The 21,009-nt window shown below is 39.5% G+C and overlaps 1 protein-coding gene across 1 annotated transcript in view; it reads right to left on the minus strand.

The window, feature by feature from the left end:
* eif3ha (eukaryotic translation initiation factor 3, subunit H, a) overlaps positions 1–16,952 on the minus strand; it is a 37,268-nt gene extending 20,316 nt beyond the window's left edge. Inside the window, 1 exon segment of the mRNA XM_053488027.1 lies at positions 16,814–16,952. The gene's annotated coding sequence lies outside the window, so the exon portion shown is untranslated.
* Positions 16,953–21,009: the final 4,057 nt, after the last annotated feature.

Consider the following 21,009-nt stretch of genomic DNA (forward strand, 5'->3'; position numbering starts at 1 on the left):
AAGAGTAAGCAATTTCCCTAATGAAGTTCTTTGAAGAGAATTGAATTGAAATTGTCAGGCTTGTGATGGTAAAAAGATCACTGTGCAATGAGTTTTTGATCAATTCGATCTATCGTTTTATGTACTACTGATTATACTGTACCTTAAGAGTACATGGTGCAACCAAAATTACTACAGCTTTTTCGTTTTTAAACTAACTACTCCCATTGTGCAACCTGACGGGTGCAACAGGATGCTTGACAACTGGCCTCTGACATGAATAATCTCCCCAGTTAAGTTGTGGAGTATCCTGACATAATTTTTTTGTTTTTGTTTTGTCACAATGCACATTATTTATCATGATGCCTTTATTAAATTTCAAATCGAGTGCATGCAGTTCATTGCAGAAAAGTTTTCAGGCAAATGACAAAAAGAAATGGAAATCCTTAAAGCAAAAAAAGATTAAATCTGAGAAGAAATTGAAAGATTAAGCCGTGGAATATGCAAGTAGGCAAAAAACAAAGCCAAATAGCGGGGAAAGGAAAGATGAAAACCAATTCTAGGGCAATTACACTTCATGTGCAACTTAAACTGCTGACGACTGCGAGGTCAAAACCAAACAATCTTTGTAAAATTTTTTAATTTAAAACAGAAGCGTTTTGCCAAAGAAATAATTCACCAATATTACAGAAAACTAATGTGGGCTCGTCTGTTTATAAAGGTTTACCGAGCTGCCAAAATTGGTCCAGGCTCGATAAAAGGCAGTCAGGCGAGACCCAGCAGTATTCTGTCTTGCGTAAAGGGATGAAAGCATAAAAATTGAAGCATTATATAAAAACGAACAGCTGCCACGGTCACAAAGGAAGTCATATTTGCCGTCATATATGTTCAGACCAGATCAACGCTGAAGACATCAGGATTAATACGTCCAAGCTCGGAATCCGCACCACAGCAGGTTTTAGAACGTTCTTTCAGTTTGACATGCCTCGTGTGCAGACAGCTGGATATCTTATTTTGCCAGGAAAGCCACTGTTTAGCATAATCATGCAAATAACGTGATAGAAAAAAAATATATATTTTTTTTTTTCCAATCGTCTCATCTTGCCAGATTACCATTAATACGGTGCACGGAATGAACTTTCATCACCGTGGTTTTTGTTTTAGTGATTTCCTGCTTGCCCATCACCATCACCCAGGACATGGCAGTGCAGGAATAGGAACGAGGAAGAGAGAGGCAATTTGTCATGAATGTCTTGGCTGCTTTTTCACGAGTGGAATGTGAGGAAGTGATGACTTAAGTCATGCGGTAGAAGCTGAACAAGTGATGCCAATTGCCCAGCCTTGACAGGCAAAGGGAAAAGAAAAGTACCATCTGCTTTCAAATGTAAGCTATATTGCCAAAATGCTGCAACAAAAAAAAAAACACTCCCGTATTCTTTATGTGTTAAATCAGTAAACCGAAACTTCTTGCGCTGAGTGTGACAGCATGCAATCTTTAGCTCTACAGCAAATAAGGTGAACGTGTCACCAGAATTTAGCACATATGGCCTTATTGCTGAGCCTCCTTCCTAATTTAAAGCAACCAGATTGGAGGTAATAAGCAATCATACCCTGAGATCATGACCACCTAAAGGGATTGTGTTTAATGAGCTTTTAAAAGAACAATACTCGAAAAAAAAAAAAAAAAACTACAGGGACGCAAGTAGTAAAATCACATTTGCATAACGTTCACCAGCTTCCATTAATCATCTGCATGGGTACTATTTCAGGGTGAACTATTTAGGGTTTCTTCACGTACTCTTGATTTATATAGGATAGGGCATCATTATCTCTTTCCATGTGCTTTTTTTAATTTTGCAAAACACTTATTGTTACATTGTGTGGATCTTTACAGTACCTTGACAATCTGAATGCCTTCTTTGTGTCTGATACACTATATGTCCAAATATAGCTTCGTGAAGATGTTATGGGTTGAGTACGAGTCATGCATCATGCCCTGCCTGAACTCAAGCTCAAAAAACACCTTTGGGATGAATTGGAGCTTTCTCGAATTCCTAACATCACTGCATGAGCTCAATAATGCTCTTGTAAGCACAAATCCCCACGGTCACGCTCCAAAATGTAGAGGAAAGTCTTCCCAAAAAAAGGGGAGAATACTATAACAAACATAAGAGAACTAAATCTGAAAATGATATGTTCCACGAAAACATATTGTCCATATACAGTACATTTGGTTATATAGTGCATCTAGTATTGGAACGTTTTTCATGGCAAAAAGGTTATAGATGTTTAAAAGAGGCTAATAACTTTTCGTGTGATGGTGTAAAGGTAAAATGCCAAGCTGTAATAGACTTAAAAGTGGTGTATTTTGCAGTAAGTGCAAGAATGATCCACCAAAATGGTGGGCTACAGTTTTAACCGATCAGAGATAATAAACAATCAACAGTATATCAATCAATCAGTCAGTATACATCCATACCTATCTTCCTTAACTTCCCTGGCTGAAGCTCTTAATTCATCAGCTGGTCTATGTCCCTACCTATTGTCCCTACCTAAAGCAAAGCTCTTGAATTAATTGTCAGTCTACGTCCCTAATTATTGACCCTAATATCCTCACCTTTCGTCCTGAACCTTGTAGTGAAGAGGTAGTTGAGCCATAATGCAAAGCTCTAGATTTACAAACCAGTTTACTTTCCTTACCTCCCCTATAGTCATAAACTTTGGGTAATGCAGCTGAAATGGGTTGAAGTGAGTTGAAATGAGTTTTCTTCATAGGGTGGTTGTTTTTAGTCTCCGAGATCGGGTGAGAAGTTTAGAAATCTGCAATGTGTCAGAGTACAGACCTGCCTCTTCACATCGAGAGGAGACAGTCGAGGTGGCTCGGACACCTGATAAGGATGTAACCTGGTCCCTTCCGTTGGCACAGCCACCTTCGCAGAGGACCCAGGGCCAACCCAGGACAAGATGTAGGGATTATAAAGCTTAGCTGGGCTGGGAGCAGTTAGAAATCCCCCAGAAGAAGATGGAAGAAGTTGCTGAAAACAAGGATGTCTGGATGTATCTGCTTCTAGTACTGTCACCAAAATCCTGAACTTCACTAAGTGATCTAGATATTGAATGGAATTGGATAAACTTGTTTAAATCTTGTAATAAACACCTCGTGTAATAAATTATGGTCATTTTGGACATAAACCATATAAGCATGAAAGGAATCTGCGCATAAAGATTGCACACGAAGACAGGGCTGTAAACACCAAAAATGCCTTTCATGTTTGATGTACCAAACTTTCAGTGCATATAGTATATAGACATTAAAATTTTATAAATGCTCAAAAGATGGCGGTGCTCTCATAGCTCAAAGGCAATAAAAATCAGAGACTAAAAACTAACCTGGGGTAGTCATTGCTATTGCTAAAGATGCAAACTCCCAAATGAACCCATTGCAACGTCACTACAAACTGAACAAACACATTGTGAGCTGGTCAGCAGTAGGGTGATTTATTTCCTTGATCTTCATTCAAAGCAGCAGGCTCATTTGGTAGTTATAGCCAAGCTAGGACTGCGCCGAGACTGCACCTCTATTGTAATTCGCTACTGCGTGCCACCTCCAAAGAATATCCATCGAGGCTCTGTGATTCGCCAGCCTTTGTGTACAACAAGTGGCCTAGGGACGACTTGACCCACCCCAAATTACTTCGACTGTGTAGGACTACCATGGGAAATACATTCATTTCATGATACACTGGGCTCCGAGTAGGAAGTAAAAAAAGAAAATGTTAAACTCAGACAAGTGCTGCCTTTTGATTCGTTGCTGAACTCGGTACTGTGTTCTTAGCCAAGAGACACAGAGACGCCGGGTAAGAAGCATTGTGTCAAGTGTGACAATAATTGAGGTTATTGAATGGCGCACTTAGGTATGTATCAAATATAGAAATCCTTACCAGTCGTTGGAAATAGGTTTATGTGTTTTTGTTTGTACACTTATATTACACTTAACGGTAGAATAGACAAGATGTCCAACTTTTCTAATTGACAAAAACTCACAAAGCTGCAAACTAGCAAGGCAAACTTTGGTCAGGATGGTCAGTCTCCCAAGTGTTTTATTACTTTAGTGCAAAAACAGGCACATCCCTAGAATTTAACTACATTCATAACTTTAAGGTGTCTTGCCTCACTAAATTGATTAAATTGCAATAACTTAATTTTTGCAATTAAGTTGCAAACTTGTTAATTCAGCTTGGATATATTTTAAGTAGTAAAAGCCAAAAGGGGATTTTTTATTGATAAATATACTGGAAAAAAAAAAACTTTTGAAAGCCCAGTAGATCTACCAGAGTCGACATCAAACTAAGTCAAGGATAATCAATCCCAACTGAGACATTTGTACATCACAAATGACAGATTAAAGAAAATTAGGTGGACGTTCAGGAAAGTAATTTGTTCATGTATCATCAATAATACAGATGACGACTTTTGGCTACAAGCCTCGTTGTTCAAATCCGTCGTTTTTTTTTGTATGTCATGATACATACAAACATTGTTTGCATTTATAATTACAATTAAAAGATTATAATCCCCTGAAAACATGTCATATTTGTTCAACTGCTCTATCATTTCAAACAATGGATGCGTTTTAACAAAAATATGCTTGGGATTTTGCTGTGGAGGACAGCAAGCAGGTAGCTGTCTTTATTTGTTGAGGTCCATTAGAAGGAAGATAGCCAGACGCTTTACTTTAGCTGTTTTATCTGATATTGCTAGCACTGCTATAAAATTCTCGCTCTGGTGGTGCTAACTGATGACATCAGTGAGCGTATTAGTTATATACAGTGGAACCTCGGATTACATGTATCGCGGTTTACGAGTTTTCCGCAAGACAAGCAAAGATTTTTAATAAATTTTGACTTAAAAAAAAACAAGCATTGTCTTGGTTTACGAGCACCGAGTATCATGTGTCACGCATGCGCTTCTTGTTTTGATGCCAAGCATCACGTGATCACAACTAAGCCAACGGTTTTTCTCTCTCTTGCTGCGGAATTGTGGGTAATCGTCTCGCCTGCTGGGTGTTAGTGCGCGTCTCTACTGGTATAATCAACATCCGTGCACATGTGTACTGTTAACTATAACACTGTGACCACGTGTGTGTGCGTAAAACATTTTTATTTTATGTTTGTAAGCGCGTGTGTACAGCGCGCATGTATTGTTTTAAAAATCCATTTTTTATCTCCCTCTCTGTATCAGCCTCACTTTACCTTTGAGAAGAATCGTGACGGAGCACTGTGGAGTTTCTGTGTAAGGCAGAGAGTGTGTGTGTCTGTATGGGTGTGCGAAGCCGAGAGGAGGAGGAGGTGGGAGGGGGGCTGTAAAGGCAAGAGTGTGTGTGTGTGTGTGTGTAATTTGAGGTAAAGTGCAGGTTAGTTTTATTTTTACTTTTTATTTTGTATTAATTATTTTTATGTATTTATTGTTTTGGGCTGTAAAACCAATAATTTGAGTTTCCATTATTTCTTATGGGAAATTAAAATTTGGTCTACGAGTGTTTTGAAATACAAGCCTGCTTCCAGAACGAGTTATACTCGTTATCCAAGGTTCCACTGTTTACCGCTTTATATTTCAACACACACACAAACACCATGTAAGACTTTTCCATTAAACCCAAACAAAATTAACCGTCAAAATCGGGAGGAAAAAAATTGCCATTTATTTTCTCATAAATTGTTTAAAAAATAAACATACATTAAGAAAGCAACCCCACTTCCTATACAACAGCAGCAATAAAACATAAAACCAGCTCAATATCTGGGTAACACAAGAAAATGCATAAGCCGCACCACTAAATCACAGGGCTCGCACTACAGCTATAAATATCAAACAGTACTACAGACGCAATACATGTGATTTTGTCTGGGTAGAACCATATTCGTTTAGGTGAATCTGAACATCAATTCAGCCCTTATTATCAGGAGAGCAATCCAAGCAGAAAGGCCAGGAACATGCGACCTTGAGCACGAGAAGCAAAATAAAAGGAATGATAAATTATGCATGGCCCCTTCTGTGTTCGCAAAACAACAATTCTCTAATTTAATAGACGAGCGGGCCAGGCCTGCGTTGTCATCACACCATGGAATAAAACAGCAGCGTTGAGTGAAAGACAGGGGATGAGATTTAAATGACAGGCTGTATCAGAGACAGACTGCAAGCGATGATGGCGTTCAGTGTACACAGCATGGGATACCCTGGAAGAAGCTCCGGGCTGTTGTGGTGTGCAAGAGTAGATGGTCAAAGCTTTATTTTTTCTGCTCTTTTGTCTGGAAAGGAAAGAGAACCCAGAAGGCAGTTAATTATTTATTTGTTATGTTGTCGACTTCAGATTGTGTTTATGATCAAAATTTTGTAAAAAAAAAAAAAAAAAAAAAAGGAAATATTTAGCACTCTTAAACTGAGACTGGGAGAAATCATCTGTATCAACTGTATTGTGTGGCATTTCATGTAAAACAACAATAACTTTTTTTTTTACATTATTTTTTTTAATCTATACACATAATAAAATTGTAAAGTGGGTATGTCTGTACATTGAAAATTAATTGGGGGATGTAAGATGAGTAATAGTCAAGATGTCAAGATGGTTTTTGGAAATATAGTTTGTCTGTTTGTTTGTGCACGCATCACATAAAAACTACTGAACGAATTTTAATGGAGTTTACACGTGAGTATTTGGCGGAGCTTAAGATAACATATAGGCTTTGGTTTATCGCAGTTGGCCCACGGGAAGAGAAGATATGCTATTTTGAAATTGAACTGAAAAATACATATCATACATCATAAAAAAAAAGTCCCTAAAAGTCATTAGTTCTTCTCAAAATTCAACATATGGTGCTGTACATATTTTTATATGCGCTTTTTAGTGTGCGATTGGAATCTGTTTAATAAACGCGATCTCACACGTTCATTCCGCACACTTCACAGTAACATGAAAAAATTTTTGTTCATTCCAAAAATCAACAGTTGGCGCTGTACATTTTAAAAAACATGCTTATAAGTGTGTAATTAAATTCCATGTAAACAAAGTCTATATATATATATATATATATATATATATATATATATATATATATATACTTCGCTCCTGATATTTTTCGCTCACAAACCAAGTAAGTATACTGCCACCTGCTGTATCGGAGAGTGAAAATATGCAAGCATACCTGAGTATGAAAAAAAAAAAGCCTAGGTATCGTGATAATATCGTATCAGGTGGTCCCTGGTGAATCCTATCCGTACTCTTAAACAGGCTTGTGTATTTTCCATGAAATTGACTTATTTGTTGCTGTGGCAAAAAAAAATTACAATTGCAAATCTGGGATTTGGGTTTCATTTGCATTTAATGAAAATGGGCTATAAATTATTAATTAACAAATTTGTACAAAGTGTTTTATTTGCTTTAAAGACACCAGCAGATACGTGATTTCTGATTACAACAAACATGAATACTAAAACAATCAATACTTTTTTTGGCCTGAACCCATAAAGTTTCCAAGCAACCAAAACACAACTTAGGCATGCATGGTACTTTTTTAGGATACGCTGGTACATGGTACTTTTTTAGGTACGCTGTTTTAGGATCCTGATATCTATATTACCAGGTTAAAGACAAACGCGAAAACCAAGCTATACCAGTCCATCATCAGGAATACCTCCATATTAGGGAAGTTCAATTAATCAAAGATTAATCACTATGATAATTTGGAGCGCGATTAGCGTTATTGCATTCGCATAGCCACAATCTTGCTAGCAGACCTCCGGTTTACCTCTGTTAATTCGAAATAATTACCGTCATGCGACAAGATGAAGGAAGGGAGCTGTTTAATTGTTAATTGCGTGACCCTGGCTTTGCCTTAATGACGTGACTCATCCTTAGCGAGCATCCGGTAACGTAGACGTGAGCAGGAACGCATCAGGCAGCGGGGAGGCATGAGAAATGGGGGGGAAAATAGACAGCAGCTGGCTCTGAAAGGAAATATTTCAGGGACTGCAGGAGGACGTGCTGTCGTGACTATTTTCGTGACATCTGATTTGACTTCGATCTGCAAATGGCGCGTCACCCCTGCACTACACTGCACTTAAACCCGCTAGCAAAGACAGGTGTCGACCGCACGCAGGTCCCTCTTGACGAACGCTAATTAACACTAATCTGCGACGTCTAGTGAAACACTCGACAAGGCAGGGTGGGGATCTCGCTACGCTGCCTTAAACAGGGAAAAATTAGTCAGTAGTCAGGAGCTGAAAACTAGTTCAATTCCAGGCACATGAAGATTTTTTTTTTTTTATATGAAGCTGGAGAAACGTGTCCTTATGTATTAGGTGTGTGTTACTACTCCAGCCCTTTAGTTAGCCCTTACCAATTTTTTCAACCTTCTCCTAAAACAGGTGATGGGAAAACAGACAGACAAGTGAGATAGATGGATGGAAAGCAAAGGAAAGTGGAGGGGATGTTCATTCTATCAGTGAACGGTGTCCCGGTGCATATCTGCAAATGGTGGACTATTTCATATTTCTCATCCAATCTGTACCGAGCACTTCTGGTGAAGCTCCAATAACCAGCACACTGGACAGAAAGATCAACAGGATTTATAGTGGCACAATATCAGAATAACAAGCACACACACACACACACACACACACACACACAAAAGAACCTCTTTTTTTTCTGTCCTGGATGATGCCGAGTGCTACTCTGCTCCTTCGAATATCATCAACTGCTTCAGCTTCCTATGAAGGAGAAAAGGTGGATAAAACTAGGATATCATGTTTTGTGGTCAGGTGGACAATTCAGTGTGTCACACAAGCGAGATGAGCTGTCCGACTTCTTTCTCGTACTATGTCTTCATGACAATTTATTGGGTTACATCCTGCGCTTGCGAGGAAGTTTGGATAGTGAACTCAAAATGGCAGTTCTAGTCCAGTCTAATGCATTCTTTCCTGGACAGCACAATTTATTTGCTTCTATAAAGGCTTGTATTTGCTCCTGCATCATGAAACAAAGGACCTCTGACTCTGGTAAGCAGCTGTGATACAGAAGGGAAACATCTGTACTGTATCTGTCAAAAACGTTTAAAGCTCATCCGCACTCTTTCAAAAGCTTTTCAGTCAGTAATGTTTACATGACGTGAACATGTTAGTACTATGGCGGACTGGTAAGCACTGTTGCCTTGCTTCTCCAGGTTCCAGGTTCAATTCCCCTTGATCCATATACATGGAGTTTGCATGTTATCCCCATTCATGGTGGGTTTCCTCTGCGTTCTCCGGTTTCATCCCACAGCCCAAAGACATGCAGATGCTGTTCGCAAATTGCTCAATTTTTGTGAGTGTGTGTGCAGTTGCCCTGGGATCGGTTAAATGTCAGATTTATGGCACACCCAGACAATGCAGATGGGAGTCGAACTACTCTTGAACGTATACCTCAATTAGACACAGAAACCAGTCTACGCACCAGGTTCCTATCCTGGGCATCGACCTGGACGTTGAACCGAAGAAGAAGCTGCTAATGCTACGTCCTCTGAAAGAAAAATTTGTAACCCATAACTAAACGGTTCTTACCTTCACAGCTGACTGAAAGGGATATCGTTTGGACACACCGTCCAGTTCAGTGTTTTTGTTAGTGGTCAAAACTATAAAATAACACATATAGCATTATGTAACCAAGTAACACCACCACCAACAACATTTGTAATTCAGTTGTTATTTTATGACATGAGGGTCAGCTGTTCTGGATCAGTTCTTGCAAGAACAGTATTATGTCAAGTGCATTTGCAAAACCCATCAAGCTCCATGATGAAACTGTCTCTCATGAAGACCTTCCCAGGAAAGCAAGACCAAAACGTACCTCTGTCGCAGAAGAGAAGTTCATTTAGAGTTAACAGCTCAACAGGCTTTACCGAGCATAAGTAGCAGATACATCTCAATATCAAGTGTTCAAAGGAGATTACTGAACATTTTTGATGCCTTCAGGATTGTTTTACAGTGAGAAAGAAAGAAAAAATCAGGAAAGCCAATAGAATTAGAGGATGTGCCCAAACTCTTCACTGGTAGTGTACATCGGTCAATAAATCGATTCTCCTCCTGTGCTTGTATAATGGGACATGGACAGAAGTATAATTAAACGACCTAGTCGAGCTCTGGTTATTAACTGTGCATGTAAATGTAATAAGTGGGGTTTTTTTTACATTGGCACATCATGCTACAAGTTCTCTGGATGCTGCTAAATTGAGACATATTTTATGATTCATTGACTTACCTCTTTTAAATTTTAAGTTCATACAATTCATGAGAAATTTAAAAAGACGGCGAAGATTTGCCGTTCCGCAATTTACAAATAAAAAAAACGTATATGAGGTTGCTTTTGGTTGTTTGCGTTGGAACACGAAAGCGAAAAAGCGACTCTGTTATGATTGGTTTTACATCAATTTCACTACTGAGAAAGATTAAATCATTTCATTTCCCAAGCATCTTCAGAACACACGCACACAAACACACAAGCAAGAAATTTGCACAAAATGATTTAATAAATTGCACTCGCCATCCACACTGAACATGTTTTCAGTGTTCTACAGTATACCCAAGTGGATTATTTTTTATTATAACACTTAAATGCTAAAGGTTTGCTAAAGGTGTTTCCCCTCAAAAAGATGACATATGGATAATTGTGTTTCCACTACCCTCACTGTTTAGAGCTGGCCTGGAATATTGGAGAAAATACAAGCTTCTGTTGTTGGAAACCGGCCCACTATTTCCTCGAAGCGGAAATTCAACGTGCAGCTTGAGGAGGCGTGTTGGCACGATTCGTTACTGCGAGGTTTTATTTCGAACGTTAGCCGTGTTACGATCAAGGTTTAATCCAACCTCGATTGCCGCTACAAGGCAGAAGCTCCAAATAAGGAACACGAATGTCTATCAGAAACATTCAGTATCTCTCCAGTGAACAAGTGTGGTTTAACTCTCAGAAGGAAAGCACTTGTCAGTCCAGTTGAAGGCTTTGGTATCTTCGGTTGTCCAGAGATACTCAATTAATTACAGCTCAAGTGAGGAGGAGGAGGAGAAAAGAAGGGTGTAGAAGCAACCTGCCAAAACTTTGTGTAGGACAAACTCCAGGAAGATAACGAAAGCCTTTAATAAACCAAGCTGTTCAGGGGAAAGATTGGCCCGGATTCAAAGCCTAAAGCTCCAACAACCACTATTTTCCAAAACTAACTCCAAGCTGGAGATGGATATCGTCATAAAATATCGTATGGTTTCCTGAAGAGTCTGTTTGAAGAGATCCAAGGGTTATAGGTCAGCCGAAGCTAATCCAGTTCTCGGAATGTTCTCACAGCAACGTCAACGACATACCAGATAAGCGTTGCCATATTTGAGACAGACAATTAAAATCATTTAAACAGTGCTGTATTGGATTGGAGTTGCTGCACCTTAGCTCCGTAATTTGGCTTGATCATCATCTTGAGTTATAGTCCATGTAGAGCTTGACATGTTCTCTGTTTGTGTTTGCTCCGGCTTCATTGGTTTCCTCGGACCTCCCAAAAACAATTCAGTAGACAAACTGGCTTTGGTCATTGCTCCCGAATAGGAAAATGTGTCAAGGGTACCCTGTGAGAGACTGACATCTCATTTAAAATGTAAACCTGCAAAGGCCAGGATAAATCAGTTTTTGAAAGGTAACAAATTAACTATCATGTTTTGCATCTAAACGCTTCCTTAAGATGAGGTTGAATTAAAATAGTCTCGTGGCACAACAAATCTGGCCAACTCCTGAACTCCTGATAAACAAGTTGCGTCCAACTAAAGGAATCAAACTTCCAGCATCTGTGGCCCATAACCAAGGGTTCTCTCAGCTCATATAACAAAGTTCTTTTTGCCCCAATCATAACGCACCGACACAGGGGAGCGATAAACTCACTCAATCGGTTAGGGCTGCGAAAGATTGTGGAGGTTTTGATTTGCGTTAAGGGTCGATGATCAGGCTAATGTACACACGGGTTCTTGTCAGCCAACTGCCCATTTAACACTCTTCTTCTTCTTCTACCAGGCAAAAACTCTGGATTGGTTCGAGCTCTGCTGTTCAGGCTTGTCCGTTGGGGCTTCATATTAAAACCGATGGAAGCGCTGAACCCGGAAGTGCAACACTGCCACCTTGTGAGAGGCGAGAAAAACAGCTGCCGTGAAAGGATTAAAAAGAATGAAAACCTGCCACAGCAGCGGGCACTGAGGCATTTCTCTCAGGGTGGGAGAATGATCACAGCAATAACGTAGTCCTCTTACTGCCTTTACATCTGCTATCATGCTCACAGGGAGCACAGGAAGTGGGGAGGGAGAGGGACAAAATTATGAGCTTCTGTGAAATCTGTCATTGAGCCAAGATGACTGCCTCAGCAAAAAGCAGCCAGCGAGACTGATTTTTAAGTGCGATGGACTGCTAAAAATAGAGCTCGGGCAGACTGCATTCTGCCAGGCTATAAATTATGACTTCAAAATCAAGTCGAGAGTTGAGGTTTTTAGCCCACCTCCTTAACCAGAACATTACTAGATGTTCCATTAATAGATTACTAGAAGTCTTTTGTATGTGGTACGAGTGCTTTTGGGTCCTGATTAGATATTAATCTCTGCCATTAACACTTTAGTAAATGGCCAAGAACTGAGCAGAAACTGCTCCCGTAGAGTAAACAACAAACACTCACTAGTCCGCCACCAAAGCCATGAGATAATGCTATGGATTTGCAAAGATTTGTCCCTGGGCACACATTTTTCATCTTGGCCTTTCAGTTCTTGACACGACTTCCAGACTAGTGCTCATTAGTGATACTGACTGCTGCACATTTAGACAAGCTCTAACAGGCAGGCTGGATCAACAAGGTTGTTGTTATTTTTTTTGCCAACAGAGAGCTGGGAACTTGACCTCCTTTAGAGGATTGGTCTGTCAAAAAGCTTGAACTAAACAGTGGTGGCTAATAACACAGCTTAGTTGTGAATGAAAGCCTGCTTAAAGTATTAAAATAATGAAGTAAATACTGTACCAGATTTTTAATTCCTAAAGCTTTCTTAATGACGCAGAGTGCTGGCTCACCTTTTTTTGGGTATAATGATGTTTAAGTAACGAAACAACATAACAAGCAAAACAATAAAACTGCAATAACTGTCGATATTTTTACAATTGACAAGAGAAGTCAATAAGCAAGCTTTGTTACAGTGTCAGACAGATTTGAGCTTTTCCCTTTAAAGCCAGACGAAGAAGACACTTCACTTTTATCTGAGCCACATACTGTGATGAAATGATTGTGCTTAACTTCTGGTTGTGACACACTGCCGGGCATCGCTTCAAAAAGGTCAAATTATTGGCCTGAATCAAGTGCTGGAGAACTTTGGAGATTTGAAATGAATGGAATTGGGTTGAGAACTGCCTACCACATCAGTAAAACCTGGAAAGATAGTGCTGAACCTTCAAGGTGGCCAAAAAGGGGAGGAAAAAAACATGAACGGAAATCACTTAAAGACTGCATCATGCATAGTGTCCACTGTACAAGCCTCTGGAGACAGTGCTATGATCTGGGGTTGTTTCAGTTGCTCAGGTCTACAGTAGACTTAGCAACATTCAGAATGTACTGAATGACCAGATTATCACATCTATTGTAGGAATATTTCAGGATTGTGAAAGATGCAATCAAAGCTAAAGCTAAAATTTTGGAGCGTGCGTCTTTTTTTTTTTTTTTTTGGCCAGGCAGTGTATGATGATGATGATGATGGCGGCATACGTGAATAGCTCCCATTCATAGAAAAAAACATGTCCTCCAAAAATATACCAACAACGCCAAGATACTTCTTTTACTCCGTGACGAAAAGGCGACGGAGACCAAAAAGTCAAAAGTTTGGGGAAAACAACCTAAGCTGGCTGATAAAGATGACGGGAACGACTTGTCAGGAGCAGATGAAAGTGGCACTGAGGGCGAGCAGATGGAAACAGAAACAGCACCCATGATCCGCTTAAGTCTAAAAAGCATGTTTAAAGAAATTGAGGATTTTAAATCCGACCTTGCTGCGTTCAAGGACGAACTCAAAAAAAAAAGAAACGAAAGAGGAACGTTCAACAATTCCACAACTCTGGTATTCTGTATATCTTTTATATACCTTTATATAATTGCGGTTTTTATAGTACATATGTACATATACTGTATATTCAAGACTATTTTACTGAATCTGTATATAATCTGTAAATTTATAATCTACAATCTACAGGGTCATCTATTCAAAACCCAGCAGTTTTTTTTAGGCAACTTGTAAACTTTTTGTCCCTGAAGTTGACGTGGTGGAAGCAGAAAAAATGGGCAAAATTTGAGTGACTTTGACAATAGACAGCTTGTGGTGTCTAGACGACTCATTCAGAGCAGATTTTGTGTAATATCCCGGGTATGCAGTGCTCATGACCTGCAAAAACTGTCCAAGGAAGGACAAGCTGTGAACCAGTGACAGGGTGACGGGCAGCCGAGGCTCACCGATGCCCGTGGGGAGCAAAGGCTGGACGGTGTGAACCAATCCAATAAAAGAACTGCTGTAGCTCACATTGCTGCAAAGGGATTTAGAGCATGCAGAGCTCACAGTTTGTTGCGCATGGGTCTGTGTGGTTCAAGCCCCACCTCCACCAAGTTGCCATTGTTGGGCCCTTAAACAAGGCCCCCCTGAAAGAAATTGGGTAATGAACCCAATGAAAAAAAGCAAAGGAATCCTTACAATAAAAAAAAAAACCTGACAAAGCTTGTGTACAGTCAAAGCCAAATTTTTTATTCAGTTTTGAATGTCTCAAAAAAAATCAGTGATTCTTGATCAGTAAATACGTTACTATTAAGGATAAATATATATAAGCCCTACCAGATACCACTACCTCATGAACTATTTTAAATCCCTATTGATTATCACTGCCTTGACATCAGAACTCACTGTCATTACTGGGGAAGATTTCAGTGTGATACTGAATCATAATCTGGACACAACAAGTCTCAAAAGGAATAGCGCCTGAATAACCAAATGCGTAGAGACATTATTAAAGGGAAAGGAAACACATTATTCGGCTCTACATAATACCCAAAGATTCAGGGACTGATATTATGTTTATGAACGGATAAGAACTACATCAGGACAGTGAAATGCAAAATCTGTGCAGCTAAAGTAAAACATGAACGCATAGAATAAATTTATATATAATTATATATGTTTTTATGGGAAAAACTCCTTGTTTAATTAAACTCCTTATTATTCTAGATAGATAGATAGATAGATAGATAGATAGATAGATAGATAGATAGATAGATAGATAAGAAAAAGCTATTCCAAACGACTTGATGGATTCTTTGAAGCACACAAAGCCCTACTTCTGATTGATAGCATGCGACTCCAGATATCACTCTCAACCTGCAAGTCCACACCTGCTATAATCCCCGGAGGGACGAATAAGTTACCACTCAATATCACAGATAACCAGAGTTTTAAAGGTGTGTGTCGTCGCCTATGGGATGAAGAACGCCGCTTCATCACAACCAGGAGGATGTGTCACGCAATTTTTCAGAATGTTATAGATGGAATGGGAACTGCATCGAATTTGGTGACAACTGAGACCAACCACCCTCTCGGGATTCAGACGGTGTGGAATATTCAACTTGTTATTTCATTAAGAGATCCATTTACAGTAGGAATTTTATGATGTCTGGCAACCATTTGAGCCATTTTGAAGATATAGATGAGGAATCATAGATAAATTATTCCTTTTTGGTTTTCATTTTTAATGTTTTTTTGTATTATTATTTTTATTATTATTATTATTATCATTATTTTGTTTGATGTGTATTTGTTTATTTATATCGCTCACTCACTTACTCAATCATCTTTTATACCGCTTTATCCTGTATTCAGGGCCGCGGGGACCTGGAGCCCATCCCAGAAGGCTTAGGGCACGAGGAGGTGTACACCCTGGACAGGGCGCCAAGGGGGAGGAGAATGAGTTAGGGAAAAAAATAGTGCATCAATTACATATGCACTGTATATGTATCAATTAAATTAAATTTTATTTGTATAGCGCTTTTAACAATTGGCGCAAAGTAGCTTTACATAATCAATGGAATTATTTAAATTTGTATGAGATGTGAACGTGAATGAATCAAAATGATAAGACTGTCCCTGATGAGCAAGCCGAGGACGACGGCGACTGTGGCCAGGAAAAACTCCCTGAGATGGTAATAGGAAGAAACCTTGAGAGGAACCAGACTCAACAGGGAACCCATCCTCATTTTGGTGAAACGGGTGTACGTATCTTGTTTAAATTTCCATTAAAAAAAGACTTTGATTTAAAAAAAAATAATAAACTATGTTTTTTTTCACATGATATTTGGAGATATAACAAGATAGGACCATACAAATATTTTAGCACAGATGGAAATTTTAAGAGAAACCTACATAAAGCTATATAAAAAAATAAAAATCCTGAGAAATTGCAGTGTTTATAATACATGGGTAAAATAGAAGAGGTATGATGCAACAGAAATACATATGAAGTAACAAAGAGAAAAATACAAGGATTCATACGTCCTTGTAGCAGAGTATCCACAGATGATCTTACCTTAAGAGAAAATCCCCATACAGAAAAGAAAGAAATGTTTGTGATGGATTTTAAATGTGGTTGGCATTTGAGATGCTTTCTATAAAGAGCTTTTACTGTTTAAAGTACACATGATTTGAATGTAAGCATCCAATCTGAGCTCAGACCTAACCACATTTGCCCTATAACATCTGAGATCAGGGTTACCTCCGTCGATCTCGGGATCGTCCTCTGTGTGCTGGGAAAACAGTTTTTCCAAGCGGCCATCGACCACCAGTCCCAGTAAGACCCCCTGCACCACCTCGCTGCCCTGCCCTTCCGCCTGGTAATGATTTATGAGCTTTAAAACCACCTGCAGGCATAAACGCCAAAGATGCTCAGACCCTCGCAGAGCAATGGAAGATCCATATACGAGAGTGTTAGTAAAAAACCTGTGTACGGTTCACATATTTAAAAAGGTTCTGGTAAAAAAAAAGAAGAAGAAGAAGAATGTTAGTGGTTTTATAATCATATTTGTGTTTAAAAAAAAAGATTTAACTATCGGACCCACGGAGAGGGAAGGCATGAGGTTAATGGAAGCACAACTATCCACACCATGTCATTACCCTCTCTGTGGTGTAGCTGCCCTCTGAAAAATTGATGCTGGGGCCTCCGGCTCTTATAATCTTCAGACCTTTTAACATGCGATCGAATCCAACAGGGTGCAGCTGAATTGCCCGGACACTGCCTACAGTTTTGGGGTTTCTTGTATTAATATAGTATATTTTTTCAATTTCCCTTCTACTTAAAACATAAAATCTGGATATCAATCCACCTAGTATCTATCTAATGCTACCTCATTATCTCTCTAACCACCATAAACCCGACTAGATTTTAAATATTAATCCTTAATAGATTCTTTGTGTGAAACATTTAACAGATTAAAAACATATGAATCAATAATTTTTGTCTTGCATGATATTTCCCTGTAGCTTATAACCAATAATGTTTGTTTTGCCAGTAGCTTATATATAGGCCTACTGTATGAATGGATAACATTTGTTTTGCATGATATTTTCATGTAAATTATGTATACTGTATGAACCAATAAATGTTTGTTTTGCATGATATTTCCCTGTAGCTTATATATACTGTATGAACCGATAAGGTTTGTTTTGCATGATACTTTCCTGTAGCTTATACGTACGGTCTATACTGTATGAATTGATACATTTTGTTTTGCATGGTATTTCCCTGTAGCTTATCTATACTGTTTGAACTGATAATGTTTGTTTTGCATGGTATTTCCCTGTAGCTTATATATATTGACTTGTACTCCACAAGAGGGCATACTTTCAGTTTAGGCGGTGACCAGAATAGGACATTGCATCGAGCGTCTTTTGATAATGTAACAAAAAAATGGGTTTCTGTTGCATTACTCGGAACTAGCTGAAAAACAATTCTGGTTGTTTGCCGTTTGACTATTTTAAATGTAATAATTTATTTTTAAAAAATAGATTTTGAAGTCAATTTGGCGAGACATGAATCAGCACACAAAAGAATCACGTAATTCATGACTGAACAGATTTTTCCCTCGTCTCTATTAGCATTACTGAATATTTATCTAAAAGCAACGTGCAACACAAAGCATCTGTCATTCGGTGATCAGTTCAAACCAGACCATAAGTCTTTCCCGTACTAACAACAAACTGCGTTTTGATCAGACGTGAAGGCCACACATGTTCATAAATTACCTACCGAGTAGCAATTAGTGATTAAAAACAAGAAGAAAAAGGTTATTAGTCATGAGATTATTTCAGTGTGAATACTAGCCTCCCTGCAGGATCGCACTTCCCTTCAAACAGACAACATGCCCTGATCTATGACGCTTAACAAAAGAAGCTTAACACAATCCCTGGGATCAAAGATTGTTCTCAAAGCTTGCGCTTTTCTCTCTGCAATCCTGAAACGGGCCGAAAGGTCAACCCCCCTCGGAGAGAGCAGGCCAGTCGGAACAGAGCTGCAGATTCGGAGGAACGAGGGTCTGTTGGCTAGCGTAAAGAGTTCGCAACATTAGTCCAACACCTGTTTCGCTAAATGTAGCGGATGGCGGCGCAAAACACACACCGAGATCACACAGTCTGACCGGTGCGCCTGCATCTGTTCATAATTTACAAGCGTATCATCTTCAAGCGGCCTTTTGGAAAACAGAAAAAGAGCGGGATATAAAAGTAAAGAAAAGCCAATTTTTCTGCTTATTAAAAAACAACATGTCATTCGCTTCCAAGCCATTGTTCACGCTAAAGATTAGACCAATTAGGCAGTGATTTGCCAATTCATTTTGCTCTCTCTCTCTCTCTCTCTCTCTCTGTGTGTTTCACACCAGCTAATTCTTCCATACTGTGTGTCAGATCCAGCACTCAGAGCAGAGTACTTGAACACAGTGCATGAACCGGCTAAGATAGACGCTGGTTCTGATGTGGCCTCAATGACGTCAACCTTTAAACAGCTGAAAATCGCTTTTAAGGTCGTGTGACTTGAGTCGTTCCATACACTGGGAGCTAAAAAGAATGTGGAGTAAAAGTCTTGGTTTTTACGAGGGATGTTCATGTCAAACTGGGACTTTTGTCCAGCAGAACACAATAATTATTTGAGTAAAAACTCCCTTTATTTCTCCATGTAATCCCCTACTACACCAATGCACTTATCCCAGTGTTTCACTAGTGCTTGGGTACCATCAAGGTAGAAAGTTTTCTCAATGATCAGACTGCCTGCTTTACATCTGAAACCCGGCCTCCCAGGAACTCCTTTAATGGCCCAAACATGTCCTTGCCGGATGCGTCTCTTCTGCAAGTCGATATTCGAATTCATTGAGATGCACATGAATAGCGTTGTGTTCCTTTTTCGCTGTTGTTCTCATCATGAACTTGAAACCACTTGGGTCTAACACGGGACTGCCGACTAACTTTTAAATGAAGCAACTCTATATTGTGTTCACATAATGACCTCACAACTAATAGATAGATGATACAAGATTAGAACTGAATGTGCTGGGATACGTTGCGTGTGACAGCTGAAGAACTTTCTGCGTCACTGATTGAAGATCGTCGTTATCTACTACGTGTCAGTGAAGTGATCCAAAGGGTAAGATTTTTTCCAGGAACATCAAACGTTTTTTTTTTTTTTTAAACGAGTCTTCAAGAGGTCACCATGGGGGCAAGTAGAGATCCGTTGTCATGGTGAGAGAGGGAAGCGGTCGTTTCATGGATTCCTTAACCGAGCCTGAGACAGAAGAGTAGTGAAGTGTGCTTTACGCGTTAACACCCAAACGCCGAGTCTACTTCCTCCTCCGCTCTCATCTTGTGCTGATTGATGGAAAGAGATTTAGTGGAAGCAGACAGCGTTTGTTCTTGCAGAGAATCTTTTCTTCCCAGATGCGCCGTCACAATCGAGACGACTCTCAGAGTCTCACACGTCGCCTAACGATGCCTGTAAGCGCCGTGCAGACGCCGTCTCGACTTCAAACAGTCCTCAACAATCACTCACTTACTTACTCATCATCTATACCGCTTTATCCTGTATTCAGAGTCGCTGAAGCCTTTCCCAGGAGGCTTAGGACACGAGGCCGGGTACACCCTGGACAGGGTGCAAATCCATCACAGGGCACACACATACATACACTCATTCACACACTACGGGCAATTTTGGGAATGCCAATTAGCCTAATCTACATGTCTTTGGACTGTGGGAGGAAACACATCAAGTATGGGGAGAACATGCAAACTCCATGCACACAAAGTAAGGAACGACTCTGGCCGGGAAACAAACCCGGACCCTGGAGATGCAAGGCGACAGTGCTAACCACTACAACAATCAATTGTACCCCAAATCAAATAAAAATGATTTGTGGTTATGATTTAAGCTCGGCAACAGATGGAGGCAACGCACAGAATAGACTGTGCTACAATGGAGGAGTAAATTATTCATTAATCTCTTTCTCCACATTCCCGTACAGCAGACTGTACTGCTCTAGTCATCTTTTTTTATCCTAATAATCAAAAAGATCTGTTCTTCCTGTTTGTATTTTTTTGTGTTTTTTTATCATTTTAATCTGTAAATAATGTTTAGTGTTTGAATGTGTATGTGTGTAAGACAATTTATTTTTTTAAAAAGTCAAGATTTGAATTTTTTATATACTTTTCGCTCAGTCATGTTTATTTAGTTGGTTCTCTAACCCTTTATATAATCATTTAAACATAGTAATGCAAAAAAAAACACACACAAAACCTAAAACTGCTGTGAGCTCTAAATACTACCCAGCTACCCAGGCCTGGGACCGGGACCAGTGGCTAGATTGTATAAGTTCTGGCCCGAGGACCCAACAGCAGCCACCTGGCAGTGACGGGGTTCGAACCACGGACCCC

The sequence above is a fragment of the Clarias gariepinus genome, chromosome 26, assembly GCF_024256425.1.
Source record: "Clarias gariepinus isolate MV-2021 ecotype Netherlands chromosome 26, CGAR_prim_01v2, whole genome shotgun sequence".
NCBI classification, from domain to species: domain Eukaryota; kingdom Metazoa; phylum Chordata; class Actinopteri; order Siluriformes; family Clariidae; genus Clarias; species Clarias gariepinus.